Raw genomic sequence first — 23,290 nt, forward strand, 5'->3', positions numbered from 1 at the left:
TGGATGCCAAGTGGCAGACAACCACCCAAGCAGCAATGTTTACCAAGCAGAAGTGGCAGTGCAGCCGATCACACTCACTGGAACAGGAGGCAGTGGTCTTGTTCTTTGGACTGACACAGAAGCAGGCCCATCCAGGTCAGTTGCTATGTCAGAGATATGCTAGGTTTGCCTGTAGCTTATTTATTTGCCCATCAATGTTTCATTGTGTCCTGCCCGACTGTTCCTATCTAATGTTCTAACATCTCGCCCCTGATATTCAATGATTTGTGATCTATGCATCTACTGCCCTTGTACATGTCTGGCGCCAAATACCGCTGCTAAGAAGTCTGATCTGCTGCCAGTGATCTTTCCAGCTAAAGGTTTCATAGTATACAGCCCGAGGACTTGCCACCTGTCACCTTTCCCGCATATTCACACTTTCACCTCTCATCCCTTCCTCTCCTTCGCATTCCCATGGCCCTGTCATCTCTCACTCGCAATCCCACTGTCCCCGCATCTCTCCCTCGTAACTCGTACTTCCACCAACCCTGTAATCTCTCCCCTACACCCCACTGCCCTGTCATTTCTACTTCAGCCTCTCACTGACCCCTCTCATCCCTCGCTCACATTCCCTGTCTCCTCTCTGTAATGCCTGCTAAAACATTCTGCCTTTCAGTACCTCCTTACGCTGTGCACTCGCCCACCTTTCGCACCCCCCTCTCTCTAAGTGCCCCTACCACTCGTCTTGGTACTACTCTCACTTATACTCAGAAACTGGAAGAAACGCACAGTCTGTTTCTACCCATGCTCTCTCTCTCGGTCAGGTGCCCCACCATCAGCTGGTGGATGGTCATTGCCTCCTTGAACATCTGCCTTACTTTAAAGTTAATATGGTTTCTTTGGGAAGAGCAAGCAGTCCCCTTCTCTCATACAATCTCTGTACTCTCTCTCTAGCTTTCTAAGAGACTCTTCGTGCCTACCTCCATGTGGTTGACTTCAGGTCTTCGAGAACAGTTCCTTTCACATGCCTCTTCAAGGTTCCCGTCCCTGAATCCCACGCTAGTCTGTATTGTTCTAACCGGTGTCAATGTTAGCCTAATAGCAGTGAAATGATTCTATTTGCATTTTAAAGACTCTCTGCCCTAGGCTGTTTAGCATTTCCACCAAGTTCACTATGGCATAGCCATACAGCCTATTGCATTGTGGGGCTTGTCGTTTTTCTTTAACACATTTTTTTATTGCTTCGAAGACCCACATTTTAAATTGATGTTGGCTAAAATGCCAGAAGTGGCAGAAGGTGTTATATATGACACGGGCCACTTATCAAGCATGTTTTACAATTTTACAAAGTCATCTAGTCTATTTAAACAAGCATTGACGCAGCCAATAGGTCTCGCATTTGGGACCTTATAATTGTTTAGCCATGCAACAGTTGGTGTTGTTGCACCAAGGATATTCTGTGACATAACTAAATACTTATAGAGTTCAAAAAGTGAGACCTATTGGCTATGCCGATGTTTGTTAATTATATTATTATATTAAATGTTAATAACTAAATGTAATTAAAGATAATGCTATATCGAGTGGAATCAATATATTTACCTGTTCTTTTAAGGATAGTCTGATCCGCAATATTTTTTAGCCCAACTGCACATGTGGCAGGTACATCACTCTAGGATGTGCCTTCCCACCATTTAAAACCACATCTAAAGGCGGCAGAGCAATCTCTGTCTTAATTCCTCAACTTTGGAATCGATTGCCTGAGAATCTCCGCAAGGAATCTGCACTCCTCCGGTTCAGGAAGCAACACAAGACTCTCCTGTTTAAGAAGGCTCTGGGCACAGCCTAAAAACGTGTTGTAGTTGTGATTGCTGATGGGCTTTCGCCACCCGCTAAGAGACCTGTCAATGATTATGCACTCTACAAATGTCAGTTAACATAACATAACAGAGCCCACAACTGTGCTGTACCCTAGTATGCAATAACTATTGGTTGTTTTGACATAAGTGTCTGAATGTATCTTTCTAGTAATGGCCTGATTACAATGTTGTTAGGAAAGCATTCCCACCTACTTGGTTCCAGAATGCTTTCCAAATGACTCGGATCGGGGGAGTCTGAACGAGCGATTTGGATGCATCCAGATACGATTCGGTCGGAATCCCATTGATTTCAATGGGAGCCTGTGTTCCCAACGTAAACACAGGCTCCCACTGAAAAAATGGGTTGTTGGGGAAATTCGAGCACCCTGTGGTGGGCACCCCATGGTGCTTGCAACACTGTGTATACATGGGTATGGGAACCCCCACTGGCCTGATTCGGAGGGCCTGTGGTGAAGGGGGGCTTGCTACAGGCCCCTGAAGTCTGATTCCCACAGCTGTTTCATCTCAACCAAACCGATTCGGAACGGGTGTACGAATTGGTCATCATACTCGCTCGTTCAGAAACCATCACTATTGGGCTGTACGATTAGGCTCCAAATGACTCGGGCTGCCTGAATCTCATTCATTACCAATTCGGACAGCCTGGATGGCTTCCTTGCATCATTCTCGGTCTTCCGGAAAGGTGACCAATTTGGTCAGAAACAAGGCTTTTGAATCGGATTCAATCTAATCGTATGCCGTTTGGAGCCTTTCCTGACAAGATCGTAATTGGCCCCTATGAGTTTAATACTTACCTAAGGCCATTTTGGAATTAAGGATTTCCAATCGCAAAATGGAGTTGTACCTCTATCCCTTAGTTCTTTAAAGGGCAGCCATCCTGTTGATTGAAACTGTATCTAGATGAAAATAAAAGTTGAGCAGTCAGAGTGATGGCAGCTCAGTCTCGCTATTGGCCACCTCTACTGATCTAGCAGTCATCCCAGAAGTGAGTTTAACGAAAGAGTGACATCTATGATATTTTCATAGTTTCAGTGGTGATGAGAGAGAAAACATATATTGATTATAAATAGTGAATGATAGATATCATGTAAGGAGTACTAAAACAATAATCGTGAAGATTCTGTAATTATTGTGCATAATGTGCTAGGGTAAAGTAACTAGTTTGAATAAGCAGATAGAAAATACTATCAATAATGCACTTTTTGAGCTTTGGAAAGTAGTTTCAGAGATGTTTACTTATGATTCAACTGGCATAATTTCTAGCAAAGAGACAGGCATGAAGCATTTTTATAATAATCCCCATTAACTTATATTTGCCCCACTTTCTTGAAGCAAAATCATTGGTTGGTACATGCCTAAGGAACTGAAAATCACTTTTCCCTGTATATTGGCATTGGATTGTCAATGTGAGTGTATGCCAAATTAGTGCAGTTGAACAATTCCCTACTAAGACAAAGTCAGGAGAGGAATTGCTCATTAATGTTGGACCTTCCTGATACCAGTGATATGGCAGACTTGGGGTTGACCTGGTAAGTCTTACAGCAGTCTTAATGAGTTTCTCTGAACGTAAGTGTGTGGTTGTACATTTAGGCATTTATTGGTCTTACTTGAGATTTCACTGTCTCTAGGCAACCTCCTGAATAAAGTGTTACATTTATGCAAAGCTTTAATGGTCACTGACACTAAAACATTGGACAAATAATGTTGCTCATTCACTCCAAATATGTTTCTAATAACATTGTTGGGGGGAGGGAGGTGCCAGAGTGCCTGGTTCCAAGTTGGCCACATTTGTGTGCGACTCCTTGGACCAGGGGCACAAATCAAACTTTATCCATGTATGTTGGTTTTTTTTGCAGAGTTTTATATAGCGCAAACTTGACCCGAATCGGGTATCAGAGCGTTTACATAGCACCAGTTACGTTACATGAGGACAAACATTCATTTTTGTTAGGCACCAGGAGACTAACTGATTTGCCCGAAATCACAGGATGTTTTTAGCATCATTACCGAGACTCGAACCCAGTTCCTCCAGGTCCGAGTGCTGCAAGGAGGTTAGTCTCCCGGTAACAGCTTGATATTAGTGTTTTTTGAAGGTCAACGGCAGTGGATACAACTGATGTCAGGTGGTAATGTGACTGGGCCTTGAGTAGGCCTCTCTGCTTCTTGGTGCTCTGACAAATCACAGGGCCTGAGTAATGGGCATGGGAAGCCTTAGTGATAACGTGACTTCAGTGCCAGTCTGTACCATGACTCAAGTCACAAGGACACCCGTAGGAGCATTCACTAAGGTGCCCAGTTTGTCCCCACTGAATGCAGTAATTGTTACTGGGTTGAGACTATAACCCACAGTTCAGTGCATACAACTCCATGATCTTTGTAGAGGCCCTACCACTTGAGTCCATCCATTTTGTACCCTGGAGCTACTTGGACCTCTGGCTATCGGTGGAAGGCCGCCAATGTGGAAATTGGGGACTGTGCTACAAGGACCTAATTGTGCCCAATATTAATTGAACTATAGGATTCAACTAGGCCTGGGCGGAGGATTCCATTCCATTTGCAGACTTTGCAGAGTTTGTGGAACTCCGCATTCCACGGAGCTTGCTGAGTTCCGAAAAACTCTGCTCCGCAAAGCAGAGCATAATTTTTTACATGCTCTTGCTCGCCAGTGTTAAGTTTGTGAGCGAGGAAAATCCAACACTAGACCACCTCTAGCAAGCTTTCTCATTGCGGGCGGTGGTGGATGGTTGCAACCCCTTGTGTTAAGAAACCTTCCGTTTCTGTGGTGGCAGCCACTGTTCGAGTAGAACATCTACTCAAGCAGCAGAAAGAAGCAGCGCCCTCATGTGCTGTGCATGGTGCCATTCATACTGATTTTCCATTGCAGAACAAGCACCCGGCACTAGAAATCCATGCTAACGGTGCAGCCTAACACTGGCAGACTTTTTGGGTCACTTGGTGGCGTTCCAAGCTTTGCAAACTCTGCCCAGGCCTAGGATCAAGCATATCCCATGTACTATGGTACATAAGGCCGATCAGCACAGAAGTGGTACTGGTCAGGTTTGGAATCACTGACTCCATTGCAAGGAGATGAAGCACATGCCTCGTGTGACTTGATTGTGGTGAAGTATGCTCCGTTGGAATTCTATGCAGCAGGCCCAGTCACACAGTAAGACAGTGGAAATAACTGAGCACTTTTGAACGGTAATTGGTTCCTTTTTGTACCATTAACTGCAGGTGCCTTTCTGGATTATATTATAAGATACCCAACCACCCCTGCAGGTTCCTGCTCCTATGTAAGTTAGAAATTGTACACTATGTTGCAAGTGCACTTGGTCCCTCACTGCTTGCTATTGGAATACCTAAGTTGAATACTGCAACAGGTAGTTTAGAGAAACTCGCAAGGCATTGGCAAGAGTGGTCAAAACATACATCTGACACCAGACACTCTAACAAGGCATATGAGGGCTGTGAGGCTGCTACTGCAAATTCTGAGGTCAGGATGCCATCCGCTTCACCATCCTGGCACTGAAGTGAGGATAATGACTAATATCCCAGAATTAAGCAGATAGACTTTACATACACTTCTGTTGTGTGTTTTTTGCCATTTCTATCTGTCATATCCCTTGTTTGATACAATGTTCTAGTTGTCCGCTCCCCGGATGGAGATGTGGTGATGAAGAGGGTGAAGGAGGCCTGCCCACATCTTGGCCATATATAACAGAGGATTAATAAGCTTGCTCTACATTTACTGAATTGGTTTGGCTTGCTAGGGTCTTATTTCGATGCAGAACTGCCACAAGTCGTCCTACCATTACCATACCAGTAAGCCTACACCTAGTAGCCATCTTTACTCCCACTAAGTGTACTGGACAACCCTCTTGGGATTCTCCATTTTTAAATTCGATATGTTGTTCAACATATACTTTAGTTATGCTTTGTAGGGGGAAGAAGAATGGGAAGGTCATTGACCAGTTTGGGGTATTAGTGCAAATGGGAGTGTATGGTTTCAGAGAATGTTTTTGTCACATTGAATGTCCTTCCCTACACTATGATGGATTGCACTATCCAAGTCTGCCAGTGATTCCTAAACAACGTGCAGAGTGACAGAACATTGACATTCATGGCATTGTATGTGAGAGGATTGAATAGTCCATGCAAGATGCACCAAGGCATGGCGTACCTGGACAGACAAAAAGTTGGAACTGCCCTGTTGCAAGAAAAACATTTAACTGACAAATCAGTGCCCAAATTTGCGACATGCTGGAATGCATACCCAAAATGATCATTTTGTTGTGATGTCTCTATGTAGACGAAAGCACCTTATCTGTTATTCCTACGTATTATTTCCCCACATTGAATTGCCTTATCGTGGACCTTCTCAGGGGCCCTACCATATAAACAGGTCAAATTAACAATGCTTCAGAGGCCATAGAGCTGGGGAGGCCTTGAGGTCCTGCATCTAGAACTCTACTACATGGTTGCGCACCTCCAGCACGCAATTCACTGGCTTGACTCTGACAACAACTGGAAAAAGCGAGAAGCGCAGGGCACACATGAGAGAAAATCCCTACCACCATTGCAAATGAGCGGTTTTCCGATTTCTCTTAATTTCACCCACATTATTCGACTGGTGGCAGGAGGTTGGGAGGGTGTTAATCATAGAGTGCTTCGTTGCGCCCCTTATGCTTCTAATATGCCTCTGTGGGTAGTGCAACCTTTCATACAAATCACTAATACAATGTCCATACACAGTTGATAGAGGGAGGCTGTGATATCAATGGGGACCTTTTCCCCAAGGGACAGTTTATTACTAGGGATGAGGCTGTGGAATCTATTTCTATGGGTATAGGACAATACCTACAATACATTAAAAGTTCACCTACGGCCTGTACGCTTTGGCTGACCTTTCCTGAGGCACCGCTCCAATCCTGCACTCAACACTAAAGACCCTCAGATGCCACATGGTGAGATAAGAGAAATACACATGAGAGTTGGAAATCAGATGCATGCCTACCTTGGAGACTGCTCTCCTAGTGAAAATATATGACAGAATTGCACAATATATAATAATGAGGATAGAGAGAGATAAAATACTGGTGTAAGGATATTCAAGCCTGGATTTTGGGTGAAGGGAAAAGGCTTAGCGGAACCCTAGCTAACCTAATTAAGCATCCTTGGTGAGAAAATACATAAGGCAAATACAGAGAGATGACCACTCAATTGTCCCTGAGTCAGAGCTGATTCTGGGTGAGTTCCTTAAATTTTATTCCTACTTGTATTTGTGTAGGGGTTTGCGACGTAAGCACATATATTAGTGATTATTTTGACAGTATGTTAATAGTCAGGCTTGACGAAGCACCCAGCTAGTTCTCAGACCAGATGTCTTCAATCAATAAGATTCTAGCAGCATTTCAAAGCCTTCCCATTATCGTAGTCCGAGGCAGTGGTGGAAATTCTATTAAAAGTATGCACGGGGGGGAGGAGCCAAGATGGCGTCCAGGTCGGACGCGTAGTCCCTCGGCTCCGAGGACCGTCACCCTATTCATATCTATCCAGCCGGTGATCCTGACCCGTAATGGCACACCGTGGAAGCAGGCGGGCTCCGACGGCTTGTGTCGAAATCCCGAGGCTCGCGCTGCACTGCAAGTGGGCGAACCGTCCAACGGCAGTTCGCGGCCTGTTACAGCTCTGAGACCGGGACCTCGAGTGGATGTCGAGACCGGCTGCCAGGTGAACAACATCGGCCTTCAGCGACTGATGTGATCCTGTCGGAACTTTTTCTCGCGAAATGGTCGCGCCTCCATTCATTGCCCCGCTGGACTGCAGGTACAGAGATGAGTGTGCCTGCCGGCTCGATCGTTTAAGCCGTTTGTCTGTATGAGCCCGGTCTTTCGGCTGCCCAGTGACTGCTTGTGTACTCGCCCGCTGACTGCGGGCGGCTCCCGACCTCTTTGTTCCCTTATCATCGGATGGGGCGGCATCTCTACGGGACAACGTCTGTGGCCCACCTCGGTTCTGCCTGCCGCCCCCAGCCTCCTGGGGAACTTATGCCCATTGTGAGTAGCCTGGCCTAATTTGTAGCGTCCCTACTGAAGACTATGGAGGGCGTACTCGAGTGCAGCATTGAAATGTCTGTTCCGCAGTGTGATCGCGGATGTATGGAGCAGCGGGCCATGTTTGGAAGGGAAAATGGAGATGCTCTGTGCTACAGTGACTTATTGGCAGCTGTTGTTTCCCTTCACCGTGATGTGGTGTATTCTACTCGAGCTCTGGCCAGTAAGGTGGACGACAGTGTGTGTGCACTGGGATGCTCCAAAATGGCTGACTCGCAGGTCCACTGTGACTCTCCGTCCTCCATGCCCGCCGGCGACAAGATGGCTGCCTCATGCGCCCCAAGCTCCGGGATGCCTCACGCTGTGGCTGGTGTTCGCCCGGGACAGCGTGCAATTAGTGATTTGCGACCGCGACAGGAGTGTTCTCCCCATCTCATGCCCCCTGTTTCCCGGGGCCCGCTCCGGAGGGGACCGAACACTGAGACTTTCTTCCCAGGCCCGGCCACGCCTTATAACAAGAGAACTGTGTATCTTGTGCCCTTCCTGGGATCGCTTGCTCTGCTTGTACCTGGACCTATTCAATGCTTGTACCAAACTGGCTCCTTTGATTTGTTGTCCACGTCCCTTTGGGTTTCCATGATTCGCAGTGGTGGAAAAGAGAGAACGGACCAGGGGTGAACGCTTATTCTCATGATTTGGTGGTTTTCTTGTTGCTGACCTGGGCATGTGGGTGGTGTGTTGCTACCTTTGACCACGCTGTGTGTCGAATTTGTGCCTCCAACTTACTTTGATTGTAATGCTTAACATCACCGGACTTTATACTTTGTGCTGTTACTGGACTTGCGGGAGGGTGTAGCCGAGGGACGGGTGGTGGGCTCCTCCCCGCCTTTCTTTATTTAATGAGAGTTATAGATTAGGACCCTTTTCTTACTCTCTATATTTCGGGACTCCTTTTATTGGGCGACAGGCACACTGCTAGGGGGGGTAGGCCGTAGCCAGCTGCAGGGGTGCAGGGTGGGGAGTGGATGGGATTTTTTTTGTTTTATTCTTTTTGGTTCTATGGGCCTTCTATTCTTTTTCTTTTTCTTTCTTTTCTGGGTTTAGACGTTTCTCTTCTGTGTGGTAAGCAGCGATTCTGGCATTTTATTACGTTGTGTATTTGTCTATCCTGCTCCTACGAGGCCGGAACCAACTCGTTGTTCTGCGATATCCTGTTCCTGTCTATCCTTCAGAAAAAACTTTTACAAATTAGACCTCAGTATTTCTGTAACAGATCCTTTGCGCTTTCCTATGTTGCAATGTACTGTATCTGTGTATCTGCGAGCCCTCAGGCTCTTTGTTGGGATGTATGTGCGATTTTCTATCAATAAAGGTCTTCCAAAAATTTTTTTTTTTAAAAGTATGCACAACTCCTGGCTCTCCAATTGCTGGACCTCTTTAAGGAAGCACAAGGAGCCCATATTTTTCCTACTTCTGTAAGAGAAGTGGTATTATTCACACTGCTGAAGCCTGACAAGCCGCCTGATACAAGTAAATCATACCTGTCACTCTCACTGATTCATACAGTGTAAGAAATCAGGGAATTAGCTGAGTGTAGAAAGCACCCACCTCAATTAATTATTACAATCCTTGTCAGAGTGAAACCTTATAGTCACTACATTACCCTGAGCTCAAACCTTTGGTGGCTATGCACATAGCAGACAGAATTATCTTCGAGGCAATGTGAAAAGTGATTATGCACTACTAAAACAGTAATAAAGTTGCAAAGCAAATAATAAAGATCCCAAAATAAAATAGCAAAATAAAACAACATTTTATAAACAAAATTACACTAAAATGACAAAAATCTTATAAGGAGATTCAGATATATGAATTTTTGATATGTTTAGTAAAAATAGGGCTGAGAAGCACAAAGTGCCAATGATAGTCTGTGCAAAAACAACAGTTGATGGACAGAATGCAGAGCAATGTCATACATTCACCCCAGTACAGAGATCGGGGCCTAAATCCATCGTTTTTTTTGCACTACACACCACCCCAGGTCAGACATGGCCATATGCAAATCAGTCTTACCCTGTGCCTCATGGGAACAGTCCAGCCCAAACTGCCAAGCCATGCCTTCCCTGGACCGGAAACAAGCTTCCGAGGACCGGTTTCTGGCATTTCAGCCGTCTTCAGCCCGGCTTGCTTGAATCCAGTTGTGTGGAGAGCATGGGACTCACGTCTGAGCATACCCATCCCACTCGGGGTGACAAATGCAAAAACCACAGTTGATGGACAGAATGCAGAGCAATTTCATACATTCACCCCAGTACAGAGATCTGGGCCTAAATCCATAATTTCTTTGCACTCCCCACCACCCCAGTTCAGACATGGCCATATGCAAATCAGTCTGACCCTGTGCCTCATGGGAACAGTCCTGCCCGAACTGCCAAGCCATGCCTTCCCTGGACCGGAAACAAGCTTCCGAGGACCGGTTTCTGGCATTTCAGCCGTCTTCAGCCCGGCTTGCTTGAATCCAGTGGTGTGGAGAGCTTGGGACTAACGTCAGAGCATACCCATCCCACTCGGGGTGACAAATGCAAAAACCACAGTTGATGGATAGAATGCAGAACAATGTCATACATTCACCCCAGTAGAGAGATCTGGGCCTAAATCCCCCTTTTGTACCGCTTTGTTCGCCATAAGTTGGCAGGGTATGCTCAGATGTGAGTCCCTTGCTCACTTTGCCACTGGATTCAAGCAAGCCGGGCTGAAAACAGCTGCAATGCCAGAGACCGGTCCTCGGAAGCTTGTTTCCTGTCCAGGGAAGGCATGGCTTGACAGTTCGGGCTGGACTGTTCCCATGAGGCACAGGGTCAGACTGATTAGCATACGGCCATTTCTAAACGGTGATAGATTAAACCCAGATCTTTTGACTGGGTGTGAGTGTTTGATTGGTTCAGGTGCTCCGTCCATCACCACCCCCTTTTGTACCGCAATGATAGTCAGTGGTCACAGTAGAACACCACCTAGGTGCAATTTGATACTGAACACAGTGGTGCCTAGATACACCAACCAATCTCCTCCTGGTCATAGAGGGCACCTTCTGACTTTAGCCCTTTGATTTCCAGTTCACCACTGGAGTATGCTTCTAAAGCCACCTCATGACCTTGGAGTCGTACTTAGAGACTCACAAGGGGGCAGACATAGGCCTGTCCATTTCCAGTTGTCACTGATCAGCTAGGTAGTTGCAGGAATTGGGCCCTTGTAGCCTGTTGTGTCCATTTAACAGAAGGTCAGTGTAATGACACTTTGAGTACACTTCTTTGTACTGGGTACAAGAGGGAGAGCAGGCCCAGTTTCCTAGGCTCGTCTTGGGTCTCAGGTATCAGATTCAGTCCTCCTCTGATCTTCCACACATCTAAAAGTATTCTGAAGTGGGTGTCAGGAGATGCCACATGTATGCCTGGCATGAGCTAGTTAAAGGGAATGACTGAGGGATGCTCTACCCAATGGAGTACAGGTTTCAGGGCTACCCCAAGTCACTTTGGCTTTTTCAAGATGACTGACTTCTTTAGCCACACTACACTTGTGGTCTGAGGGCTAGAAGTGTATGTGGGCAGCCCAATAGGGTAATCTTGGTAGAGTGCCTGCTCTGCTGGTGCAGCACTTCTAACAAATAATAGTGTTTGGAATTGTCATGATGTGTGATCACTGTTTGGAGAAAATTAAGGGAGTGTCCTTGCTCTAACAGAAGAAAAGGTGATACCTTGGATTGCACTACCCTAGTCTTAGCAGGTAGCATCACACTTATAATGATAATAATCACACCAAAAGTACTTCTCACAGTGTTTACAGTTTTCTGCACTCCATTGAGCATGTGGAATTAACAAAAACTCCACTCTGGAAACCAGAGTTTTTTCAATCGCTTGTGCTTTTCAACAACAACTTGGCGAGCACGATTGAGAAAAATCCATCTCCTGGTGAGATTTTTCCTCGCTTGCGCTCGCCAAGGTCTAGTTGGCAGGCAAGGAAAATCAATCTCCTCGGGAGATTTCTCAACATGCTCGGTCACATTTCCCAATGCTAGTATTTGCGACACGTCCAGGAACCTTCCGTTTACGTTGAGAAAGCTGCCGGTCAAGTAGAAAATCTACTCAAGCAGCAGAAAGGAAGCTGTGCCCTCTTGCGCTGTGCATGGTTCAATTTGCGATGATTTTACAGCACAGCACTCAAAATCACCACAAACTGCATGACTCCAATGCACTCTGCTTCTCCAGTAACTCTGCGTAGCAGGCAGAGATTTTTTGTTATTTCCAGTCTTAGCCAAAACTATGGCACCTCTTTCTTATCATACCATAATATTTTCTACAAATAGTAACGTTCTCATGATAAAATAACTCTGTGAAAATAGGGTGGCCAGAATTTAAATGGCAGTGCTAATGCTCCCATACAACTAGGGTGGCTTCATGGCACCCGATATAGAATTATACTGTTTATGTGGGCAAGCACAATTTATAAACTATTGGTATTCTCCTCCACCATATGTGCTGCATGTAGCAATTGATGAAAGTAACGTTCACACTAGATCTCTCGCAACAGAGGTCTTTCATCATCTGACCTGCTCACATCGTACAGTGGATACAGTAGCCTGTACTACAGTATGTTATCATGGCACTATCCCCTTCTTCGGGCCCAGCTGGATTGTATGTACTGCTTGGACTGCTAGGGTAGAAAACATGTAGCCGGTGTACAAGCTTCTGTCTCATAAAATAGATTTGCAGCAACAGTGCAGGCTTTTCTCACACTCAGAACAGACAGCTGAAGTACAAACCTTCCTATCAGAATCAGCACAGCATGGGTCATAGTAACACATATGTTATCCATATACCGAAGAGGGACTGCAAAGGCTAAAGAAGTCTGAGCCTTCCTAAGACACACAGATTACTTGGGAAGCAGCAGTGGCAGCTGCTAATGCACACATAGATGTGGCAGCAAGGCAAACATCCATCACAAAAAGAACAAGTTTGATATTATCAACCACCCCAGGTTAGTCATGACACAGGAATTGAAGAGTGTTGCACAATTACCATCCCTTGACCAGGCAGCATTTTTCCAAACAGTACTTTATTGACCTACAACACTTTTTTACAGCCTTCTCTACAATGCTTTTTATAGGTTTCTGTACTTTAGGATCAGGGCACGTAGAAGTGAATTCCCAGGGTTTACACAACAACCTCTGGAATTTCAACCACTCACACTGCTACCTTCTTCACGAAATACTAAGCACATTATCTCCCATTTATAAAATACTATACAGAAGGAGACCCTGGTGTTAGTCCCACCCTAAAAATATAGGTGGTGTGCCGAACGAAAGGTCAGATGACTGATGAGGAATGGGTATATAGCCATGAACAAGCCGGAGCATTATAACTCCATTCAAAGGACTTTATTCGATTCACAGAATCATCAAAGCATAATTAACATACTATAAAACAGTGCTAAAAACACATACAGTACATTAATCCTCTTATTATTTACAGTTAGCACCAATATAATGTTGTAACGATACAATATAGTTACACAATTGGGAGTCTTCAATTGGTTTTATCACAGAGACTTAATTCCCTATTTGCAATTTTTTTGCGATATGTTCCATAAAGTGCAAAGTACAAATTTATAGAGGATTCTTTAAAAATACACAATAAAGAAATACTAAAAATGCTTCAATGATATCGGAGAGTACATTCTAATTAAAACTCGAATACATTTTACTTCCAAGAGTAAACATTTTGTAATGCACATCCTAGTACCTGGACACTAATGAAAGGGTCAACCCATGTCAAAATGATATATTTTTGTTTTAGAATTTAAGCCCTTTCTTTCTCCTTATAAAATTGGCGGCCAGTAAGAATCTGCTAACGCCAAACACAATGAGTTAAGAGCTATCAGTGTTAGTATACGCAACATATCAATGTATTTTCTGACATTCAAACTTCTGCCCAAATGTTTTATCCATTTTCTTCTGGCATTTAAATATGCAGGGCAGAAGAATAAGACATTTGCGATATCCTCCTTGACTCCTAAATTGCAGGCATGCACTTACAATCTTTGTCCCCATCCTGTGGCATTCCCCACTTTGATGTGAAAGACTTTATCTTGAGTGTACCGCATCTGAATTTCAGATATAATATCTTTGCAGGTTGGGGTTAAATTTAGTCTAAAAAGGACTCAAAACAAGGAGTCATTTTAAACATCAGAAGATGCTGCAGAATTGCCAAAGCAGGCTTCTTGCACTTAGTGTGGCTATGTCCACAGGTGTAGATTTACTAGTGCTCAGTAACTGGTTCACTTATGATGTTGGAACACCTGGCCACTGGACCCTAAAGTTGCCTTGCTGGGTATAGTCAAGGAAATGCAAGTGGGGATTCTAATATTCATGGTAACTGTCCTCTTGGTGGGTAAGTGGGAGGTATCCAGGGAGTGGTCATGGGAGCTGCATCATCCCATGAGAGCTGGTTTAAAAAATCAAGCTATTGCAGCTGGACCAATGCGAGATGTCACTTATGCAGGCTTCAACACATAATGATGATTGTTTTTCTTGTGCACTTGTGGGGATGTGGGGTTTTAAAATATATAGTTTTACATTCTATATGAAGTATTGCCTTTATGTACATACATTTATTCAGTAGTTTGCTGTACTCAATTAGAGTCCGCAATTAACTGGGATGCTTAAATGTAACCGTGGAACCCTTGTGTCAATCTATTTGACCTCTACAGTGGGTAAACAATGTATGCTATATATACACTGATACTTTGCATATCTAATTATCTATCTACTGCAACCTACAGCCTCGGAATTGTACTGCTACTGCCATATGATAAAAATCGAAAAAATAAAAGAGCCTCGTTAATGAACCAGTCCGAGATTCTAGAGATTCTAGCTGAACTACATGCAGAGGAAGGATTCTGTCAGTGCTGCCATCGAAGATCTGGAACTACATTCCATCTATGCAAGTTCAACCTGATTTTAAGAAAGGAGAAAGCCAACTATGAGAATTTTGAAAATGCAGTTGAAAAGTCACCTATTTTAGAACCTGATTTAAATCGTGGAATACTGTTTGTACTCCATAAGGGTAACAGAGTAAAATACTCGGGGGCATATTACCAAGCAATAGCGATAATTATTGCTATTGCTTGGTTATAGACAAAAATTTACCGCTGAGCTGCAGCGATTTTTATCGCAAATAAACCTTGGTATTACCAAGGTTTATCGCAAATGCGATAAAAATCGGCCGCAATGCATGAATATCGCTGAAAAGTCAGCGATATTCATGCATTACCGAGCTAATGCTCTTAGCCATGTTATCCACCTCCCATTGGATAACATGGCTAAGAACTGCTCAGGGCGCGAATATCTCCAAAAGTTGGTAATAGAGATAGCGATGTTAGCGACTGTTTCCAGTCGCTAACATCTTGGCACACCCACTTTGCATGTCATTAGTGATAGATATCACTGGCATGCAAAGTGGGGCCAAAGATGGTCGCTATCTCCTACTAGCTGTCGCTACCTGGTGTTAGTGACATATAGGCAAAAGGGAGATAATGTTATCTTCGCTTTCTTGGCTTTTAAAGCCAAAAAGCTGAGATAAACCCCCTTGATAATATGCCCCTCAGTCCTCTTGATGAAGTATCCCTCCTCTGCATTTGGACCTGTTCATTAGCACTGCAGATATCCCTAGTCATTTGAATGAGCCACTTTAATGGTAGTTCCTGTGAAAGTGATAAAAGTTTGACGGGTGGCTCCATAAAACATGATGACCACCTGTCAAACATTTAACAAGTTTTTGCCTTTTAATAAGCAAAATCCCAAAAGCAAAAACTAATGAACCACAACACTATAGGACATGTCACCTATGAGTTAGGAATCCTTATTTGTTTTTTTCTGTGCCTCATGGCCAGGTGTTGCCTGGCAGTGTGAAATAACAACAGAAAACCTATAACACTATCCACTCTAAATGGATGGCATTGTTATATGTTAAGTTTGTGAACATATTTATTGAAATTCCAACTGTAGGATCATTTGCTCATATTACTGAGACTCAACTGTGTTTCATGACCTACTCTTTATGGGAAGTTCAGCTGCTATAATTTGGCTTTAAGCTTTATGCTCCTTTGATCTCACTGTTTTCCTCTGAACTTGAACTCTTCATGAGTACTAATTTTGACATTTTGGACCTGTTCTTTTAGAATAGGGTTTTATTTCTTTATCGAATGTGCTTGATGCATTATTTGATTATTTGTTCCAAGCAAACCTTTTCCTGAGATTTTTGTAAACTTACTGAAAATGTATTGAATAATTTGAAGAAAAATAATTAAAAAAGACTAACTAATTTCTTAAGGAGAATAAAGCTTTTAAAATGTAGTCAAACTCTTATCATTGACTGAACTTGAATTGCATTTGAAATTTAGCTTGTCATGCCGAAATAGCTCCTTGAATCAAAATACGGTGGCAAAGATCATCTGAGGCGAGAAGAAACAACCACGGGAAAGGGGCTTGACCCTGCAAGTGATGGTGATTGATAGGTTGAACCATATTATTTAATTTAGGCCCCAATCAGTTTTCTGGTAGCAGAGATTTGGTTGCACCTTTATCAAAGAGCTAGAAATAATTACCTAAGTAAGAATAAAGTACCCAAATCATAGAATACAGTGCCTGGAGTTTGAGGAGCTGACAAGGTGCTATTTCCGAAGGCGATTGCTGCTTTAGAGGTATGAGTATTAGGAAGGTGATGCTTCATCTATGGTAATTATGTTTACTGTTGTATTATTGAGTTGAAAGTGAATCGATTGATGAATGAAGATGTTTATTGTTTCTATGAAAAGAAATTGAAGAGTTTCAGACTCAACTAGTCTAAGATCCTGGGATAGATACTGAATTGAGTGAAGAAGACACTTGAGTAAGCTATCTGCGAATGGCATTTCTTGTTTGCAGGTTTTGTGGTGTACAGTGTGAAGTATCAAAACATACACAATTGGGATACAAATACTAATAATATGTTGTGGTTGTTTAATATTGATTGATGCTAGCAGAATCTATTTGCGCAAAATGTTGGTGCTGTATTGATTAGGGGGATTTCACGCTGGTTGAGATTTCACTTGTGAATGTGGAATCCTTTTGTGTGGATGAATTGCTATTATTTTTTAAAAAGAGAAAGCAAGAATTTATATAGGATTTGTCATTGGAAAAGTGTTTGTTGGTTTGTGTAGTTACAAGAGAAATTGTAAAGGAGGGTGAGTTGCTGGAGTAGAGTGGGATTATACCTCATAGTGTTTAGTGCTGAGATTGGTTAGTTGGTGTACTTTGGCACCGTGATTGGTTGGTGATGTCAGGGTACCACGCTGTGATAGGTCAGAGTTTTTGTGGATATCACAATGGGATTTGTTAATAGGATTTTGATGAAATAACAACTGTGACTGCATTGGAGTAAAGAAAACCTGATGTTTATTGAATAGAATCAAAAGTTCAATTGAAATTGTTCACTTCGCGATTTTGCTCGAAGAACAAAATGTTTTGAAGAATTCTAAAGTTTTGTGAAGAGAGATGTTATAATCCAGTAAGGTAGGCTGAAGAGGCACCTCCTGAGGATACGCATACACATTTGACAAGTGAATCAGAATTACATACATGTTTATGGTTTTGTTAATGGTGCAAGATCACTGGGAAGGAAGGTGCATTAAGATTTCTAAAATATGGTAGCTTTGAGACAAGAATTTTTAGGAAATTAAAAGAAAAATTGTATGAAATTAAACCACCCCCTAGACCTACAAAATATAAGTCTTGAATATGTGGGAAAAGGTTGCCAGGGAGAAAGAAAGGGAAACATACCAGAAAAGAACAAGGACAATGCGTAATTATGCAGATTTTAATTGATTGGAAGAACAGCAGAGATAGGGGAAAGTGACAGTTGAAGGCACTAGATTGTATCCAGCCCTTTCTACAGAACTACCATAGAAAGGGAAGAAGAAAAGGACCCAGAGGAAAGAAAAAGAGGAAAAAGAAATGTGACAGATTGTGATTATGGGGATGATATTTTAGAAGAAATGCTGGCCGCACAACCCCCACCTTATGCAACATCAGCTGATAGTACTGGGAGTGGTGCCACAACTAGCAGTACATTAGTCACTGTATCTGTAGAAACTAGAGTGCCATAAATTGAGAGACCCCTTTAAGTACTACAGATTGCCCCACCATGAGTTGCCCAGCACCATACTGTTCCTCCACATGTGGTAAGTACACCTATTATGCATGGCCCAGTGAAAGTGCCTCAACCAGTATTTGTACAGACAGTGCCTAGCCCAGTTGTAAAAGCCCCAGTAAACATTAACTTGACACCAGAAGCTCAAGGAACTGTAGGACTTTTACCCACAACAGGATTTTTTTAGATTTCTCAGAATTCACAAATCTGTGTATGGAGACCAGCTCAGAAAGTCGAAGCATTAAGAGATGGGGAATGCTTGTTTTCACAACATCAGTAAAAAAGCAGAGATATTTCGAAGACAGAGAGCGCAGTGCAACAAGTTAACTCATTACCTGAAAAGGAGAGACCATTAGATATTTCCAAATTAAAGTATTAACTGGAAGAAATAATTAGGGGATGTTTAGAATTAGAACATTTGACTCAATATAAAGAGAAATTACTAATTTACCTCTGCAAAGAAATTACAACACGTGCAGCAATAACTCATGATAAATTGACTGCATTCGCTCCGAAGTATGAGATAGACCTTTCCAAAGTTTTCCTGAACAAAAAAGTTGCAGGGTTCAAATGGATGATGCAGCAAATGAAACAATGCATTCTTCAGTTATGTGATTGCACATTACAGACTTAAATGTATTCGTAAATGGAGTGAAGCTGAAAAATTGAAAGCAAATGGTCAAGAAAACATGAAAAAAAGAAAGATCCTGAGTTAGAAGGGGAAAAGAATGGACAGATTGAGGAAGGAGCTTCAGCTTATCCACTGAGAGAAATAGCTGGAGGAATGTACATCCATGTACCTTGGAGTAGAGGAGATCTTTCAGCTTTTATGAACAATTTCCAAAAATTGAGAGACAAACCTGTGCAGTGGAACACACAAGTTGATCAATTTGTGAAAATGTTTAAGATGCTGTGGATTGATTTGAATACATTCTTTGATATTGTGGTACCAAGTGAATTTGCGGGTTGAGTGTAAGACTGCTGTACAATGGCCACATGAAAAACCAGCAAGAATGGCATGCACTAATCCACCATCTCCTGTAGTTATTGAGAAGTATGAAACTGTGATTACTTTCCTGAAAGGCAGAGTGCCTCCAAAGGATCTTGATTGGTTGAAAATTAATCAAAATGACACGAGAAGCAAAATAATCAGTTCATCTGTACTACGAGTGGTTGTTGCAGGTGTTCCAGCAGCACAGTGGAAGAGAGTACCCTGATGAAAAAGACATGGTGATTTTTGTATCTCAGTTTGTTTTAGGATTGAAATCAGCGATCAGTTCACATGCAACCCAAAGTGTAATCTGCTGGCAGAGGAAACCACTTGATGAGATCCTGAGGTATGTGAAATATTGCAGTGATGAGCAAGAAATTAAACAGAAAAAGATTAAAGAGAAATATGTGTTGACTCCGACAAAATTTACTCAGAAAGGTTTTCAGAATCTTTCTTTTGTAAGAAACCATCGAGGTATGAAAGGTGTTTCTTTTTCACAAACTGGTTTTGAGGGTAATCCAGGAGGAGGTTTTTGTGTTCCACAAGGTAGAGGTAGTGGTGTTCCAACTGATCCAGGTCCAGGAATGGAGGTGGCAGCATTGAAGAAAATCACTCCTCGTCACATCTGTCACAGTATCAGGCATTGGAAGAGGGAGTGTAGATATATTCCAGATTTGTTTAACAAATTTTCATTGAGTTTTTATATCAACATTACAGCACAGTGTCATATGCATTATATCAAGATCAGTTTAACAATATCATGCAATTTATACCCATCCATTGCCTATAGTAATATTGAATTAATTTTTTTCATCATGAGTTATTGGTCCCTGTTATTTTATTTCAACAGTTTTACAGTAACAAAATAATTAACCATTTGTCATGTAGTTCCATTTCATCTATAGCTATTATGCTAGATACTTTCCCTGTGCACAGCTACAGAATTGTATTGTAAGGCTTTTATAGACCTCATTTGAATGACGGAGGAACAGGGCCTCTCATATGGAGATGAGGCAGCAGCATCGATTTTAGAAGGGCCTTCCCTATTGGGAGAGTACACACTAACACAAGCACTTACACAGGTGCAGGGATGGGACAGTCTCACAGAACCTAAGAAAACACACGTTCTAAAAATGCACCAAAAGTGTTTCAAAAATGGTGCTCCTTTAGTTCCTGTGTTCAAGTGACCACAGCCTATAGAATCTTTTTTTCCACATTCATTTAACAAAAAACAAGTATGTCCTTAATGTTTACCACCTAAAAAAAGCAAACCATTGATTCTTCCAGCACCAATGACCAACTTTTTAGTTATAGTGGGCGATAATAAATATTTTTCCATGCCCCTTTCATTAATTCACTCTGTATGTCAAGTACCTGCTTCACAACCTTATTGACAGGTTTAACTTACAAGCACAAATTGTCCTTTTGAAGGGCGTAGAACAACTTTTTAAATGCCAAATAGTTTGTTTAAACGGATAAAAGAACGTACTCACAAAAAGATGTCTGTGTCTTATATCTACATCCAGTGGAAGGGAGGAGATGAAGAGAGGGACTTTCAGGTTGGGAATTGCATGAAAGTTTATGCGCACCCACAATCTTACGCATTTAGGGGATTCCAAAGCATTCCTCTGACCCATTACATCCTGAAAAAGTTTAGACATTAGCTCCTTCGGAAAGCTAACGGAATACCAGAAATACTTATGGGAAAATACGGCAAGAGCTTTCTTCATGGAGCAAAAAGCTTTTCTTTTTGTATAAATTAGTTAATTTCATAAATTCAATGGAATTGTCCTATACCTAATTGTGCATTTCGCACAAAGGTGCACACAAAAAGGTCTTCGAATGTCACACCAAAATTTACAAAGGTATTCAAGGAGTGTGTCTCGAAACATTGAGGAGCTTATTTACGAGACCCTTTTGCACCACGTAAAGTTGTACACACGGGACACAGTGCTCTCATAAAGATTTCAGAATTTACGCAAAGCCACCAAGTGTGGTTTTCAGTGGTCTCATACACCACGAGTAAAGCGACACATCGCAAATCACTACGTCACCTTAATCTGCGCCCCGGAGGCATTCCAGGGGCATAGCAGCGGGTTTTCCTATTCAACACCCAAGGAATTTGAAGCTGCCTCAGATTTACAAAGTGATGTAAACTTAGGGAATGTCAAATCCGTTTGCCTCCCAAGTTGAGGTGTAATGAGGAGAATTTTGTTAATTGTTCCTCATTTTTTCTCTAGCTCACATGGAAAGAGTAAAACGCCTTGTAGGATTGCTTTTGTCCAGGACGGTGCGCCTAACTGCACAAAAACATTCCTGCCAAAACAGCGCCATTGCTGGCAGAAAGGACATGAATGTACTGTATTGCATAAAATATGGTACAGTCCTGCCCTTTCACTTTGGTGTAGGGAAGTGCAGCAAGGTGTTTTGCTATGCTGGCCTGCACCAAAATGCCATAAATGAGGCAACAACTGTTTAAAGTTTCCAGGTGTAATTTGAAGACACATTGTTTTACAATTAAGCATCTGCTCATCAGGGTGAAGATCTGCCTATTTATTATGAATTAACACCTTGAAGATTCCAGCTAATGCTATGGCTGTAGGCCTACTGAAAGCCCACAAATTAGAACTCATTGACATATGATATATTTAAATGAACAACCATTGTGCAATTGCTCAGTTAACACATAGTTACAGCTCAGTGTCCATGGGAAAATACACAGAGGGGCATATTTCCTAGAATTGAGGCGCAGGGCAGCGCTGCAAGTTACCTTGCTGCGCTGCCCTGCATCACACGGAAAGGGCAGGAAAGCACCTTATGTATCCAATACAGTGCATTCCTGTCCTCTACCCCTGTGCTGGTGCCATTTCGGCAACCTAGCGCCAACGCAGGCACCCTTGCACAATGTGCAAGTGTGCCTACATTACTGTCAGGATTGTTTTTGTGCAGCACATCGCATCCTTTCTACACAAAAACAATCCATAGAGGTGTTTTCCTCTTTCTATGTGCGCTGCAGAATGTAGCACACAGAAAAAGATGAAAAAATGAGAAGAAATAAATATATTTCTCTCATTGCACCTCACCTGGCGAGGCATAGAATATTGCAGGAGAACCGTCACACTCCTGGGTAAGTGAATCAGGTGAATTTTCTTCCAAAGAGTAAAAGAGGTAGGGTGCTGAAGATGATCACCTCCTGCTCATAGAGGTGAGGAACTGGAAACATACAAGAATGCCCTTCCCCGGGAAGGGTGTAGATCTAAAGCACTTCTGGAACGATGGAAATGATACCAGTCAATATGATTTCATCATCTTTGGAACGCATAAACGTGGATTAAATAAAGTCATATGACGTAATATGATCAAATATATCCAGGAATACATTTTGATCATTGAAGATGATACACTCGAGTTTGAATTTTTGAAATCGATTATCATCGTTCCATTAGTGCTTTAGATCTATACCCTTCCCGGGGAAGGGCATTTGTGTATGAGGCATAGAATATTGACACCTTTCCAGGTTTGCAAGGTCTTGTAGATCTAGGAATGTCTCAAAAACCATGAGAGCTACGTGGGAACACCCACCGCACCCCATGGAATGCCCCCCTTGCGCAGAGTAAGTATAATTTGCTGCTTTGCTTTACTCCATATTTGTGAAGCCATGCAAAGCCACTCAAGGTGTCTTTGCATGGCTTCAGAAGTATGACCGAGAGGTTTGCATTGTGCATATACCACATTGCGTGGTGCAAGCCTGATGCAAAGCCCACCTAAATATTCCCCAGAGTGTACATTTAAGATACACTCGTCAAAACTTACTTTTCTTTCTTGTAACTTAAAGTTAAAATAAAAAGTGCATGTTTTTTGCTGCCAAGCTGCAGATTCAATGTCCATTGTATTCCATGGATTGATACAAAAACATGATGACATTTCATTAGAAAGTTCTTTCAAAGCCAAATTTAAAGAGTAGTAGCAGTGTTGTTAAACATCCAGTTGTAAGACCACATCTTTCTTGCATAAAATTATTTTAGTAGCTTGTGAATAGGAAATATATTCAATTGAAGTTCACCATGGAATGTAATAAATATATCCACATCATTCTTTAACCTTCTTGCCATTTAACAGTCAGTCTGCAATAAAACATCCTTCATC

This window comes from Lissotriton vulgaris, chromosome 3_1, assembly GCF_964263255.1.
Source record: "Lissotriton vulgaris chromosome 3_1, aLisVul1.2, whole genome shotgun sequence".
Lineage (NCBI taxonomy): Eukaryota > Metazoa > Chordata > Amphibia > Caudata > Salamandridae > Lissotriton > Lissotriton vulgaris.